Source organism: Gossypium raimondii, chromosome 4 (assembly GCF_025698545.1).
Source record: "Gossypium raimondii isolate GPD5lz chromosome 4, ASM2569854v1, whole genome shotgun sequence".
Taxonomy (NCBI): Eukaryota; Viridiplantae; Streptophyta; class Magnoliopsida; order Malvales; family Malvaceae; genus Gossypium; species Gossypium raimondii.
This window is the reverse complement of record NC_068568.1, coordinates 24,311,576-24,325,597: the sequence shown is the minus strand read 5'-3', so window position 1 is coordinate 24,325,597 and position 14,022 is coordinate 24,311,576. Positions and strand designations below refer to the sequence as shown.

Sequence of the window (14,022 nt, the reverse complement as noted above, 5' to 3'; positions counted from 1 at the left end):
CATTAAGAAAAATAAATTTATTGACTCTTACCAAAACATCCTCGATCTTTCCTTCGGGATATGCTAAAGATCGATCCGCTAGTTGAAGCGTCATAGTTGTAGGTCGTACTTCACTTATCCCTAACATATTGAAAATAGACTTAGGCATCAAGTTGACACTCGTTCCTAAGTCACACAAAGCTTTACGACAGTAGGATTCACCAATGTTACAGGGTATAGTAAAACTTTCTGGGTCTTTCAATTTCGATAGCAATTTGTTCTGCAGGAACGCACTGCACTCCTTTGTGAAGGCAACAGTCTCATACTTGTTGGATCGCCAGCACCTCTATGGCGCAGCGAAAAATAAAAATCCGGCGATCCTAATCAGGGATCCATGTGTGAGGAACGAATCGGGGTGAAAGAGGTTGCGAAATTACCTAAGTCACAAGAGATCATGATTCGACATAATCTTTTTATGATTAACCTTTTATGCAATAATCCTTAAGTCCTTTATCTCTGGATTGGACACAAGTCATGGAATAGTCACACTTGCATTGTCCATTCCATGTTCCTTGATATCTTAAGCAGACTACGATATACAAATAAATATGACATCTAATATCAACTTATTTGAGCATGGCCATGCATTTCTAGTCTCACTTAATCAAGTGGCCTAAGATATTACTGCCATTATGTAGGAGGGACTTATCCTATATCGACCAACCATATCCCTCTACATAGATTGTGGTATATCCAACATCGTCTTTATAGAACAACCGATTCTGATTATGTACGCTTTGATCTATGCGTCGAGGATCATATAAATATTAATCATTATGAGTAATGTCGTGACAATTACATAATAATCCAAGAAACATACTCATAACAGTCAGTCAATATGTTGTTCTCTAACACACATATTCATGTAATGATTCGACATTCCATATCAATGACAACTCTTTATCATCAATCAACTACACGTTAGTCGAATACATTATCGTTGTCCTATCCAACAATAATACTTGACTAAGGAACTTTTAAGAATAATCATATTATTCTCAGGACATTATTATAAAATAGTTTATTTATATACACAGAAAAGAAACTGAAATAATAATGGTAACGTCTTATATTAATAAACATGATAAATCAAGTATGTTATTACAACCATCTCATGATTGATCTTTGGGCATACTCTAACAATACTCACTTAGCCGTTTCTTCTTGGAAAGTTTACCCTTCATAAACTTCATATAATTCAGAATTTGTTCTAAAGCCTCTACCAACAGAATATTGATGTTTAACTGCTTCAGAACATCCAAAAACTTCTTGAATTGCACCTCCTATTTCTGCTTGTTTTGCTGCAATCTTTGCGGATATGGAGGTGATGGAACTTTCGGTTGAACCACACAACTTTTTTGAGTAGGTAAATCTACATCCAAAGAAGATGCTAAAATATCTGAATTTACTAAGTCAGGGTTTACCTTGTCAAACTTTGCAGATTCTGATTCCTTTGGTGTAGGAACTTCAATAGCTGGCTGATTCTTCTCAACGGGCTTATCTTTGACATCAATCAATTGGGGTTCTAGAATTTACCACTTCGCAATGCCACTACCTTGATATGTTCTTTATCCAAATTTCTTGGATTCTTAGTATCGCTCAGCAAGGTTCCTTGCGGTCTATTACGTAGCTCCGTAGCTAACTGACCCATTTTGTTTTCTAAATTTTTCAGTGTTGCTATTTGGCTTTGGATCAAAGCGTCTTTCTTTGCCATGTATGCTTTCAACAAGTTCACCAAACTGTTTGATACCTTAGCTTGAGGTAGTTTTGGAGCTTGCTGATTAAACCCTTGAGATTGGTTGGGTCTTTGCTACAATAAGTTATTGTCCGGTCCATTTCCTTGGGTGCTCCAAGAAAAGTTAGGATGATTACGCCATGAAGGATTTTAGAAGTTAGACTGGGGTCCTTTTCCACTCCTATTTTGATATTGGTTCCCCACATAGTACACTAACTCGAGATTTGATGGAAAATTCTCAAAAGAATGACCTTCCCCACAATACACACAGGAAACTACTTCAAACGGACTTGGTGGCTGAGCTGCAGAATTATTAGTACTAGTAGCAGTTAATTATTTTATCATAGAGGAAATAGACGATACATGAGCTGATAACGAAGTGAGGGCGTCAACTTCATGAACTTCAGCTACATGTCTTCTTGAAGTTGTTCGATTTGTTTGCCATTGATAGTTATTACTCACGATCCTTTTGATGATCTCATAAGCCTCATTATAAGACTTAGACAAAATTGCACCATTCGTAGAAGCATCTACCATCAATCTTGTATTTGCATTGAGACCATTATAGAATGTCTCCAACTGGATACAATGAGGAATCCTATTATAAGGACACTTACGAAGTAACTCCTTAAATCACTTCCAAGCCTCATACAAAGACTCATCATCTAATTGTTGGAAAGTTGTGATCTCGTTCCTTAACTTAGTGTTTTTGCTAGGTGGGAAATACTTAACCAAAAATCTCTCTGCTAATTCTTGCCATCTAGATATGGAACTTGGTGGCAATGAATTGAGCCATGCTCGTGCTCGATCTCACAATGAGTACGGAAATAATTTTAACCTCAGTGCATCTTCAGTCACACTGACTATCTTGAATGAATCACTCACCTCCATAAACAATCGAAGGTGTAGATGTGGATCTTCTATGGGCATAGCACTAAATTGGCCCACCATTTGTAGCATTTGAAACATCACTGGTTTCAATTCAAACTACGTTCCCTCAATATCTGACCTTCTAATTCTTGGGTTTAACTTACTAAAAAGTGGCACAGCATATTGTCTGATGCATCGATCCCTATCATTGGCAATGAGGATAGGATTTCGTACATGACCCGCTTCATTACCTTGGTCTGGAAAGTTCGCTCAATTTTAGGGTCTACAGGGAGTAAATCGATAATTCGATTTATGCTCATAAACACCTAAAAAGAAAATCACAAAAATTAAAAACAATAAGATAGTAATGTTAGAACTAAATCAAATTGAAAACAGATAATTTCACAAAAAAAATGACTATGGCAATAGTAGGTTTGTGCAAGTGTACACAGTTGTTATCAAGTAATGAGTAAGTATCGAGTTATCGTCTCCACAGGGATTGTATTTGTCCTAAGTCACTTAATTTGTAAAACTATATTAACAATTCTGTAAATAAAAACACAATATAGTTGAGAAGTGGTGATTAAAATATATTAAACTAAATGCAACGATCCCTAATGCAAATTATCCTAAGTATGCAAACTATATGAATGAAATAGATTTTAGTAAAATTAAACACAATTTGCAACAATTATAACATAAAGAAACTGGGATAATTACTTTAATCAAACTTAATTTATTATCAACATGCTTAATAACATTCAGAAAAACATTCCATGACAACTCGATCTTTCATGAGTTTGGAAACCACATTAGGTCCTTTCGAAATCCTTTACTGAGTAAATACGCATTTTACTGATCCTTATTTACTAAGGGTTTCTTAGCATTCGTGTGAGGTAACAGGGACGTGTCAAGTTTGAAACAATTTAATCACACAAATCTAAAAACTATGCAGATAACAGAGCTTGGTCAGAGTTGTTATGGAACCTTAAATTTAATCGGGTCAGGATCTAAATTGAGCATACACATTTCAATATTGTGTCCATTAGTCATCGTCTAGTCAGGATCGCTCAGCTAATTCAGGTGGATTTCAATAACATGTGAATGAAATACAGACTTGATTTTAATTGAAAACATGATCGATTGAGGTGCAAACATTATAAGAATGAATCAAATAAATATTATTTAATCAAAGTAATCATCCTAGCTTAAATAAAATTAAGCTAACATTGTTGTAAACAAGAACAAAGAACACATAGAAAACATCTTTATATTAAATTAAAAAAAAGAAGAAGATTAAACCCAATTCAGAGTGGCTGTCACCCAAGACTCTGATTGACGAGGCTCTTTCGTTCCTTTGCTTTGCTCCTTTGCTGATGGCTCTCCAAGGTGGCCGACCAAGGGTTCTTTAAGAGGTTTAATTGCTAAAATCTCTATGAAGAGATGATGCTAGGTGTGGGAATGGAAAAGGCTAAGAGAATTTGGATAAAAGAGAGAATGATGCTTGAGGGATAATGAATGAAGGAATGAGAGTGTCTTATTTATAGGTGAGGAGAGGGGGATAGTTTGCTGAAAATAGGAGTTTTCATCTTTTGAAGCATCTTCCATGGGTGGTCGGCCATAAATTGAGCAAGCTGAGCTGATTTTTCCTTAATTGTTGGTCAATTTAAGTGTCACAACAACTTAGGACTAAGACTCGGTCAAGTGCAAATCTTTAGGTAAATCTCTAATTTCTTCAACTCTTCAAGGACTTTATGCAATTAAACCAAAAAAAGTTTATGGACAACCATGTACAGCTGAATTTTAGGGTTGACTTGGTCTCCAATTTGGACAATTTTGTGATCCAACAAAGCTATCAGACCTGTCCAGAATAAATCAACAAGTTAAAGGACCAAAGAATAAACTTTATCAAATTTAATTAATTAATTAAAAACCCAAGTTATTAATGAAATATTTTAAAATGAATTATTAAATATAATTTTATATTTTATTATTTAATTTAATAATGCATGGCCCATTTTATGTCTTAAAAATATAATATATTCAAATTAATATAAAATAAGCCATTTATTGCATGAAAACTATATAATAAAGCATAAAATCATATTTTAATAATTTCTATACCCTAATTTCATATTTTCACATATTTCATTAATTTATTAAACAGTTACTTAGTTTTAACAACGAATTTAAGTAAAAAGATGATAAATTACACAGGAAAAGTCCTATATATTTTCCCGTTTAAAGTGAGTAATGGTCCAAATGTTAAGTTTATGTTGACATGGTATAGATCAAGTAATGTATGTTTAGAAATAGTAGCAATGCGATTAAATATGCTCATGTTTAGGCAGATTAGTTTGATTGTGATTGACGTGCCTATTTGGCATATTTGTTGAATGGATTTTGGTCATTTGAATTTGTCATTTTATTCATGTTTTGGACATGTTTTAAGGTCTTGGTTAAATGTGAAAGTTGCTTGTACGTTCATGTTTGAATGGGTGTAAGAAATGACTTGAATTTTGGCCAATTTCTAGTTTATACGGTCTAAGACTCGGGCGTGTGTCTTAGCCGTATGTGACACACGGCCCTACGACACAGTCATGTGTCCCCTGTAGGTTTTAAGGCATTCAATTCAGGATGTTACACGCCTTAGCACACGGCCTGGCACATGGGTGTGTGAGGCCATCTCGAGAGTTACATGGCCTGGTACACGGGCGTGTGGCTTGGTCGTGTGACCCAAGTCAGTGAGTTACACGAGAACAGACATAGGTTGGGACACGGCCGTGTGTCCCTATTTTGAACGTTACATGGCCTGAGACACGGACGTGTGTCTCAGTCGTGTGAGGCACATGGCTTGACCACACAGCCGTGTGACCCCTACAGAGTGAATTTTTCTAACATTTTCCTTAAGGTTTCAAATGTTCCCAATTTAGTCCTGAATCATTTTAAAAGGGTTTCTAAGGCTTCGAGGGCTCGAACAAGGGACAAAATGCATGTGTTTGAATGAATTATGCTATGATCTGTGAAATGCTTGGAAATGAATGATTTCAAGCTATGTTTTTATGGTAATTCTCTGTAACCCTATTTCAGTGATGGATACGGGTTAGGGGTGTTACATTTAATGGTATCAGAGGTACAATTAAGTCGGTTCTCGGGCTGAACGTAGCATGTATGAAGTCTGGAAATGCATGCTATTATATAACCTGTGATACTGTGATGTCTTCTGACTCTGATAAGATTTGTTTAACTTATGGACACAGATGTTTTCCAACCGAGCTAATTCCAATAATGTTGAAAGCGATACTCAAGTATCTGATTAAAAAGTTGATATTGATGGGTAGAAACTCATAAAGGTAAGAGTAGAGGTCTATAATGTTACGTTGGTAATGAAAGTTATGTTTGATGTGTATATATGAGAATTAAATTTAGTAGCAATACGACCTCCGCCCCCTTCACCCTCAAAGTCTTATACAACGAAATTTACAAGATTTGTGTTGTCTAAGTCAGCAAAAAGGAGAAATGAAGAGCTTAGCGATTAATTGAGTAATAATGTGGTCAATGTAACCTTCCAAACTAGACCTAAATGTTATGGGTAGATTGTGAAAGCAACATTAGCCACCGAAATTCCTAAGCTAACTTACATTACTTTTGAAGACCTTAAATAAACACATTTTAGAGAAAATCGTAGTTGTACTTTGAGTTAGCTTAAAAGCTTTCATTCATTAGGTCGTGTATACTTAGGATTCATTTTATTGTTGATAGTGTTGTTTTAGAAAAAATGTTTGCTTATCGCTCTTCTTTAAACAAAAAATCGAAGTTAAACTAATGCAGCGGAAAAACCATTTTTCAAGTCATTTTGGAAAATCAGTTGCCTTATCGATTTGTTTTTCAAAAATAGTTTCATTGCAATGTAGTGGAAACTAGGGAACAGTATCAAATTTTATTTAAGCCTGATAACATGCATTATCTGATTATTATTCTTAAGTAATTCATGCATGAAAAAATCCCCAAAATAAAATTTACCAAGCCAGAGGCCAAAAATAATTAAAAATTACAAGCCAAAACCAATAAAGACTTGTAATACTTAATTAAATAATAATCTATGGTCCAAGTTGATTCTCCGAATGCTGAGTCCGGTCCTAATTTTGTGGTTTACCTAAAAATTTAAACACTATTAGGGGTGAGCTTATGAAAAGCCTAGTGTGAGTCGAATAATTATTTAAACGGGCAAAAACATCAAATATAGTTAAACATATTAGCATTAACAAAAGAAAATAGAACTGTCATAGGAATTTCATGTCATTACATAACCATTATCAAATTGATGTCAAACGGTGTATGAGCATAGGTCATCATTCATTAGAGTAACAATCATTAATTTCGATACCATTCAATACAAAAAAATACAATGCGTAGCATAAATTAATAACATTCGAATATGTCGTGCATATGATGCAATGCAAAAAGGTTCCTACCCATACCATCTGCTACACACCACGAGTTCCACAGAACCCGTCTGCCAAACTCTAAAACATTATGAGCATAACTCGATGTGGTAAAACCACTGAATAATCAATAATGCAGAAAATTTGTTAGATATTAAATAGTGTTGTACAATCGCCAAAAACATATAATATCCGATAAGATCACCAATCCTCTTGGTACTCCAGGTGTAGTGCACTGAGTACAAATAATGCGGACTTCATATGCTGCCGGTACTCCATGGAACTCATCCGTCAACCACAAAATCCCATAATTTTAGCATGTCGTCAGTAATCACATAATTTTAGTGAATGGAGACAACATTCCAATCTTTCAAATGACCATTGTGTTGGTATCAATCAATATCATTGAATTTCACATAATTTACAGATTTTCATTGTGCATAAATAGCACCCTTTTCAGTACACAATATAACAAATATCTTATGCGTTTAAATCATACATTAGCTTAATATGTCAACACATTATATCATTCAGTCAAACATTCTCATATCTAGTAACTCAAATATGCAATGACAAACTCAATCAAACATGCATACTATCAAACTAGAAATTTTGTCAACTTGTCAATCTTTTAAAGATCGAAACATATCTGGTTTGGCCACTCAAAAAATAAATAATTTGGCTATTAATAAAATCCAATAAGCAAGCTAATTTATCAATTATAACATGATATTTAACATTTTCAAACAATTTTATGAGTTTAGGACTCACACCTTATTTTTCGCTTCCTTGCAGCACACTAGCGAATCTTTCAATTTTCCGTAATAATTCCTTAAACGAACCTAAACCAAAATTCAGTATAAATTCAATAAATTTACCATTAAACCAACCCCAAAACATCCACTTATGATTTCAAACCAATCATTGAAATTATAACTATTTTATGAACCAAACTAGTTAGATTCCTTATACTGTATCGATGCAAACCGTATGTACAATCATTCTTCGCCTTCACTGATGATTTGGGGCATTTGGGTCAGCACATATTTCAATAAAATATTGGAAAATAAGTATCTAATTAATTATTAAATTCTTTCATTTAATCAATTCATAACCTTTACCAAACGACTACGTTGAAATAACAAACTAGTTACCCTTAATTGCACTTATGCTTCACGATTTGTGGGATCCGAATGGCTAATCGGTCAAGAACGTTTTTTCATAATTCAAATGGATTTAAAATATTATTATGAGGGTTAAAGAACTCAAATTAATTCTGGAAAAATATAGTCAAGAACCAAGTACCAAAACAACTCGCTTTCTTGCACATAGGCGCACGCACCACTACCCATGGTGGCCAAAACTGGAGCTAAATTTTAAAACAGTTTGAGATCTCATTAAATTCTAGAAAAATACCTTTGAAATCATTTAAAATCCCCCAAATTTCTGTTCTGAAAATTTAGGTTTTGAATGGACAAGATTAATTAAGAAATTAAAGAGAAAAGAGACCTTACCCAAGCTAGTCGAGAAATGGTAATGGCACTTTCTTGGCAATGTTCGGGATCAATCTTGGAGTTTAAGATTTTAGATTTGGGGTTCATTTAATGGGGAAAAATGACAGCAGTATGGTGGATAATATGTTAACAAATCTTGTGGCAAAAAGAAAAATAAAAGAAAGAGATGGTAAAACTAGGTGTAGGCGACGACAACAATAGAGGAAAGGAAAAAAAATTAAAATCAAAGAGAATAAGAGGAGGAGAGGAACAGCTAGGGAAATGGGGAGGAGGATTAAAGGCTAATTATTAGTGAAAATTAATATTTATACCTAGGTTTACTAGGCTTGGATGATCCACACATTAAAACAATGAGTTTTTTTCAAAAAATTAAACTATTTGCATGGGAAGTAATTCAAGTTAGGACCTCAAGGATAAATTCACTAATGTTTAACCATCAAATGAATAACTCATTCTTGATATAATGTTAAATATTTATTTTAAAAAAACAAGGCGTGTCAAATACTATGGTTTAAGGCAAAATTTGCAAAATAATAAAAATGATGCGAGAGAAGGGATTTGAACTTGAAATTCAAGAAATGTTACACTAAAATTTAACCAACAAATCAATACCTCATTTAGTTCCTAAAAATGCATAGATAATTTAAATAATTAAGGCATGATCACTCTCTCTCGATTCACAAACCCGATTCTACTGACCCCCGATTTTTAGGAAGTTACGATTCTACTAACCCCCGATTTTCTTAGTCACAAAATTTCTTACCCTTTTCCTTCAAACCAGGCCACCAAGCTTGCGCAACTTTGATTCCAAATCAATTCCAAACAATGCGTCTCCTTAAATTCCCAACATATATCTTGCAGATCTAATTACAGAAACGTTACTAGCAGATTCCACTACCCCAATTCCCAAGTTTAATAGAAACTCTACTAGATGACGCTGACCACAATATCTACAAATCAAAATCCTAACTAATCTAACAGTTTCTCCAGTAATAACTACTACAACCTTTCGTTGAGGTCTTGCTCATCTGGCCCACTTTAAAGGTCACAGATTTGGTCTAGTGGAAGCAGACCCTCTCCTTTTCTGAACTTTATTCTTTTCCTTTCTTTTGTACTCCAAGCGTTTGGTCTCTCCTTACATATTAATCCTTTCAACCATAATCTTGAAAACCTTTTCTAAATGCATCATCCCCAACCTCCTGGTTTTTGCCTTCAAAAGTAGGCAATCACGATGTCAGTCTTCTTAGGGTTAGGCACAATTCCCTAATAAGCAAATGACTCATATTGGGTAACTCGACGCTAAGCCCCATGGTTCCTTATTCTACAGTTGTTAATTATGTATCCTATGGTCCTAAATTTTATCTACAGTTTCAAAAAAATCGTCACTAGCTAACTTTAGTCAATTTTCGGTTTCCTATCTTACAGTTTAAAAGAAAAATTAAATACGAACTATTTTATTTCTATGTCTACAGTAGTACACCTCAAGTGTTTACCTATAACTTAACAACATCTTTCCTATGGCAACCGAAAACGGTATCAGACCTGATTTTCTTTGTAGAATATCATTTTCAAACTTCTTTGTGGCTTGTTTTTCCCAAATTTTCCCTTTTTCATGTATGCATGCATGCATGCAAACTTACTTAAGTAGATTTAAAAACTCAGTTTGAGGTTTTGAACCAAGACTCTGATACCACTAAATGTAACCTCCCAAATCTGGCCTAAACATTATGGCTATATTGAGAAAGCTACATTAGCCACCGAATTTGCTAAGCTAACTTACGTTACTTTTGAATTCATTAAATAAACTCATTTTAAAGAAAACCGTAGTTGTACTTTGAGTTAGCTTAAAAGCATTCATTCATTAGGTTGTGTATACCAGGATTATTTTATTATTGATAGTGTTTTTTTGGAAAAATTGTTTGCTCGTCGCTCTTCTTTAAAAAAACTCAAAGTTAAATTAATGTAGCGGAAAAACCATTTTTCAAGTAATTTTGGAAAATTAGTTGCCTTATCGATTTGTTTTTCAAAAATAGTTCCATTACAATAAACTAAGGAGCAGTATCAAATTTTACTTAAGCCCGATATCATGCATTATCCGATTATTATGCTTGGGTAATTCATGCATGCAAAAATCCCCAAAAGAAAAGTTACCAAGCCACAGAGCAGAAGTAATTAAAAATTACAAGTCAAAACCAATAAAGACTTAATAATACTTAATTAAATAATAATAATCTGAGGTCCAAGTTGATTCTCCGAATGTCGAGTCCGATCCTAATTTTGAGGTTTACCTAAAAATTTAAACACTATTGAGGGGTGAGCTTATGAAAAGCCTAGTGTGAGTCGAATAATTATTTAAACGGGCAAAAACATCAAATATAGTGAAACATATTAGCATTAAGAGAAGAAAACAAAATCATCATAGGAATTTCATGTCATAACATAGCCATTATGAAATTGATGTCAAACGGTGTATAAGCATAGGTTATCATTCATTCGAGTAACAATATCAAACGGTGTATAAGCATAGGTTATCATTCATTCGAGTAACAATCATTAATTTCGATACCATTCAACACAACAAAATACAATGCGTAGCATAAATTAATAACATTCGAATATATCGTGCACATGATGCAATGCAAAAAGGTTCCTACCCATACCATCTACTGCACACCATGAGTTCCTCAGAACCCGTCCGCCAAACTCCAAAACATTATGAGCATAGCTTGATGAGGTAAAACCACTGAATAACCAACAATGCAGAAAATCTGATGGATATCAAATAGTGCGATACAATCGCCAATAACATATAATATGTGATAAAATCATCAATCCCCTCGGTACTCCAAGTGCAGTGCACTGACTACAAATAATGCGAACTTAATATCCCAACCCAATGCATATGCAATATGTCACACAATCTCATACATAATCATATCTCAGTACTTTACAAATTCATTTGACATGCTTAGGATGTCCTCGATAATCACATACTTTCAGGAAATGGACACAGTGTTCCAATCTTTCAAATTACCATTGTGTTGACATCAATCAATATCATTCAATTTCACATACTTTACGAATTTTCATTATGCATAAATAGCACCCTTTTTAGTACACAATATAACAAATATCTTATGCGTTTAAATCATATATAAGCTTAATATATCAACACATTATGTCATTCAGTCAAACATTCTCATATATCATAACTCAAATATGCAATTACAAACTCAATCAAACATCCATACTATCAAACTAGAAATTTTGCCAACATGTCAATCTTTTAAGGCTCAAAACATACCTGGTTAGGCCACTCCCAAAATAAATAATTTGGCTATTAACCCAATCCAATCAGCAAGCTAATTTATCAAATATAACATGATATTTAACATTTCCAAACAATTTTATAAGTTTAGGACCCATACCTTATTTTTCGCTTCCTCGCAGCACACTAGCGAATCTTCCAAATTTTCTTAATAATTCCTTAAACGAACCTAAACCAAAATTCAGTATAGATTCAATAAATTTACCATTAAACTAGCCTTCAAACACCCACTTATTAGTTCAAACCAATCATTGAAATTATAACTATTTGATGAATCCAAACTAGTTAGATTCCTTACACTGTATCGATGCAAATCGTACATACAATCGTTCTTTGCCTTTACGGATGATTTGGGGCATTTGGGTCAGCACCTAATTCAATAATATAATGGAAACTAAGTAACTAATTAATTATTAAATTCCTTCTTTTAATCAATTCATAACATTTACCCAACGACTATGTCGAAATAACAAACTAGTTACCCTTAATTGCATTTACGCTTCACGATTTGTGGGATCCGAATGGCTAATCGATCAAGAACATTTTCCCTAATTGAAATGGGTTTAAAAGCTGATTATGAATGTTCAAGAACTCAATTTAATGTTGGAAAAATATAGGCAAGAACCAAGAAAAAAAACAACCCCCTTTCTTGTACATAGGCGCACGCACCACTACCCATGGTGGCAAAAATTAGGGCAGAATTTTAAAATGGTTTGAGATCTCATTAAATTCTAGAAAAATATCTTTGAAATAATTTAAAATCATTTTAATTCTATATCTATAAATTTAGGTTTTGAATGGACAATATTAATTAAGAAATTGAAGAAAGAAGAGACCTTACCCAAGCTAGTCGAGAAAAATGGCAATGACACTTTCTTGGAAATGTTCAGGATCGATCTTGGAGTTTAAGATTTTAGATTTGGGGTTGATTTTAATGAGGAAAAATGATATAAATATGGTGGAGAATATGTTAATAAATCTTGTGGCAAAAAGAAAAAGAAAAAGAAAAGAAAGAGATGGTAAAACTAGGTGTAGGCGGCGACAACAGTGGAGGAAAGGAAAAAAATTAAAATCAAAGAGAAGAAGAGGAATGGCTAGGGCAATGAAGAGGAAGATTAAAGGCTGATTATTAGTGAAAAAATAATATTTATAAATAGTTTAACTAGGCTTGGATGGTGGTTTTTGCATAGGAAAAGAATTGAAGTTAGGACGTTAAGGATAAATTCACTAATGTTTTAACAATCAAACCAATAACTCATTATTAATATAGTTTGAAATATTTATTTTAAAAAAATAAGGCATGTCACATACTAGGGTTTAAGGCAAAATTTGCAAAATAATAAAACTGAGGCGAGAGAAGGGATTTGAACTTAGGTTTCAAGAAACGTTACACTAACACTTAGCCAAAAAACCAATAACTCATTTATTTCCTAAAAATGCATAGATAACTTAAAGAATTAAGGCATGATCACTCTCTCTCAATACACAAACTCGATTCTACTAACCCCCAATTTTTGGGATGCTACAGTCAGAGCTGAGAATTAGTTAGCAAGTAAAGAGAGTTCTAGAAGAGATATTAGATTTTTTTAAAGATCATTCGGGATATGCAACTTCGTTGTTAAAGAAGAAGTTATTCACGGCTAATCAACTTTATCAGGTATAGTATCTAAGGAATAGGTTAATCGAAATTTCTTCTAAATTGATTTCTTTAGTGGAACAGGATAATGTGGAGTCATCTATTACTTTAGTAGTCAGTGGGATAGTGTTCGAACTGCAAATATATCTGAATGCAGCTATTATGGTCAAGTATCTTACAGCATCCTCTTCTAGGTATTTTATATGTTCTTTTGTCCTCAGAAACATATGCAATTGTTTATCTTCAAATGTGATTCTTATCATATAGGAATGCTGGCTAATCATAATGTTACACAGAGGTATTGTTAGTCTGGTTGATTAATGGTCGGCATCGCTCTATTTTTTCTTTGGCATTCTATTCCATTATATTTTAGTAGAGGACTCGATGACAAAAACTCATATGATGCTATTTTTCTACTTCTACTGGTTGTTGCTCTGCTTTATGTATATGTAACT

The 14,022-nt window shown here is 33.6% G+C and overlaps 1 non-coding gene across 1 annotated transcript; it reads left to right on the top strand.

The window, feature by feature from the left end:
- The first annotated feature begins 2,369 nt into the window (after positions 1 to 2,369).
- Positions 2,370 to 2,476, top strand: LOC128040785 (small nucleolar RNA R71). Its single transcript, XR_008195591.1, has one exon. It is a non-coding gene; the product is annotated as a small nucleolar RNA R71 (small nucleolar RNA).
- The last annotated feature ends 11,546 nt before the right edge of the window (positions 2,477 to 14,022 follow it).